The sequence below is a fragment of the Hevea brasiliensis genome, chromosome 9 (genome assembly GCF_030052815.1).
Source record: "Hevea brasiliensis isolate MT/VB/25A 57/8 chromosome 9, ASM3005281v1, whole genome shotgun sequence".
NCBI lineage: Eukaryota > Viridiplantae > Streptophyta > Magnoliopsida > Malpighiales > Euphorbiaceae > Hevea > Hevea brasiliensis.
The window spans coordinates 47,546,458-47,549,030 of record NC_079501.1 but is presented as its reverse complement, the minus strand read 5'-3'; the positions used below and the strand labels follow the sequence as shown (position 1 = coordinate 47,549,030).

The 2,573-nt window shown below is 35.5% G+C and overlaps 1 non-coding gene across 1 annotated transcript; it reads left to right on the top strand.

The window, feature by feature from the left end:
* Positions 1 to 1,321: 1,321 nt before the first annotated feature.
* LOC131183742 (small nucleolar RNA R71) lies at positions 1,322 to 1,428 on the top strand. The gene has a single exon (XR_009151767.1). It is a non-coding gene; the product is annotated as a small nucleolar RNA R71 (small nucleolar RNA).
* The last annotated feature ends 1,145 nt before the right edge of the window (positions 1,429 to 2,573 follow it).

Sequence of the window (2,573 nt, the reverse complement as noted above, 5' to 3'; positions counted from 1 at the left end):
TACTTGTTTCTCTAATGTGACATGGTATGGAAAAACTTCTAGGATCTTTCAGCTTAGGTGGGAGTTTGTTCTGCAATAAAGCACAGCACTCCTCAGTAAGTGCAACAGTTTCATAATCTTCCAACCTTCATTTATTTTATAAAATCTCCCTCAAAAACTTAGCATAAGAAGGTATTTGAGAAATGACATCGGTGAATGGAATGTTGATATACAACTTCTTCAAAACTTCAAGGAATTTCCCAAACTGCTTATCTAATTGTGCTTTATGAAACCTCTATGGAAAGGGCAATGGTGGCTTGTACGGTGCAGGAGACACATATTTCTCTTCTATTTTCTTTTTATCTTCTTTCTCTTCATTTGCTTCCTTACTAGCTTTAGCTTTAGTTGAAGTGGATCACTCTCACACTCATCTTTCTTTTCTTTCAACTTTACTTCAATTTCGTGTTCTTCCCCCATTACCTTTCCACTTCTTAAAGTAACAGCATTGCACTGCTCCCTTGGATTCTCAGGTTGGCTAGGAAGCTTCCCAAAAGCTTTACTATTTGAAGAGCTAGCCTGTTGAGCTATTTGATTCTCTAACATCCTGTTGTGTGTTGCCATTTGATCTACTTTAGATGCTAATTGATAAATCATTTCTTGTTGACTTTGATGGCTCACTAATAGAGTCTCAATCATGGCTTCTAATCTAGCTATCTTGTCTGGTTGTGCTTGTTGTGGTAGAGGTGGAGCAGGTGCATTTTGAGGTTTAGAAATTCTAGGAGGAGGACCTCTATTCTGCTGAAAATTCTGATGTTGTTGATACCCAAAAGGTTGCTGAAAATTTTGATTTTGTCTTTGTCTACCTCCCCAAGAGAAATTGGGGTGGTTTCTCCATGTTGGATCATAAGTTGCAGAAAATGAGTTACCACCTGGTCTTTGATTGTAGTTCCCCACATAATCCACTTGCTCACTTGAAAAATCTTGATTAAGTGCAGAAAAATCTGCTGCACAGTTGATATTTGCAGCTCCAACTTCTATTGAATTACTAGAACCTCCAGCTGAAGAATCTACTTTCATGCTTAGCTTATCCATCTTCCTTATCAAAGCATCAAACTTAGCATTAATCATATTCAAGGCATCAAGCTCAAACATACCAGTTGGTTTCTTGATCTCATTCCTCTCACAACTCCATTAGTAATTGTTATAAGCAATTTTATCAAGAGCAGAAAAAGCTTCATCTTTAAATTTTTCCATAAGATCACCTCCAGAAGATGCATCAATTGTACTTCTAATAGCTTGTGAAACTCCATTGTAAAAGTGTTGAATAAGCATCCACTTAGGAATCCCATGATGTGGACATCTCCTTTGCAAATCCTTGTACCTCTCCCATGCTTCATACAAGCTCTCATCATCTCTAGGTTTGAAAGAAGTCAGCTTATTTCTTAGATTAGCTGTCTTGCTTGGTGGAAAATATTAAGCTAAAGATGCTTGAGAAAGTTCTTCCCATGTTGTGATAGAACCCGGTGGCAAAGAATGTAACCACTCTCTAGCTCGGTCCTTCAGAGAAAAAGGAAATAATCTGAGTCGAATTGCATCATCAGAAACTCCATTTATCTTCATCATATCACTGATCTCAAGAAAGTGTGCTAGATGCACATATGGACTTTCACTTGGATTTCCTCCAAATTGTGATTGTTGTACCATCTGACAGAGTGCAGGCTTCAGTTCAAAATTATTAGCTTCTACTCTTGGTCTTGTGATACTTGGCATGAAATCCCCAATGTTAGGATAGGCATGATCCTTCACAGAGCGGTTGTTATTGTTGTTGGCCATTTCTTCTTGTAATTGCTCTTGCCCTTGTGCTCTTTCTTATTATTGTTGAGCTTTAATTTCAACCTTTCCCCTTTTAGATTCTTCTCTTAAAGCTTTTGCCGTCTTTTCTATTTCTGGATCAAAGAATAAATTGATTTCTTCACTTTTTGTCCTTCTCATAAAATAAAGTACCTGAAAAAAAAACAAAATAAACAAATTCTCAAAGTAAAATGGTAAAAATAAAATAAAATAAAATGCCCAAATTAACCAAACAAACAATTGTTCAATATCAAACAAAAATCAAATCCCCAGCAACAGCGCCAAAATCTTAATGTGGCGAATCCGCAAGTATACGGGTCGTCTCAGGTAATAAAGTGATGAATCAAGTATCGTTCCCACGAGGATTTATAGTTTGAGTACCAACTATGAATGAAGCGATTATTTAGGCTAATGATTAATGAATAAATGGTAAATGTAAATGAGCAAGGTAAATTGATTAATCTAATTAAAATGGGTAAAGAGCAACAAATAAATTCTAAATCTAGTTTGCAATTAAACTAAATTAACAATGGGTTATTTAAATGAAAGTCTAATTATGTTGAAAATGATTCCAGAGTTCGGGGTTTATGCATAAACTAATTGGGATTTATCTTGGGCATTCCAATTTTTAGGGAAAAATAGAGTTTGAAGGAAATTGATTCTAAATTCCTTTGATATCTTTTTCAAGCAAACCAAAGTGTGTTCTAAAATAACCAAACCTACTTTCGTATGTTATTTGATTA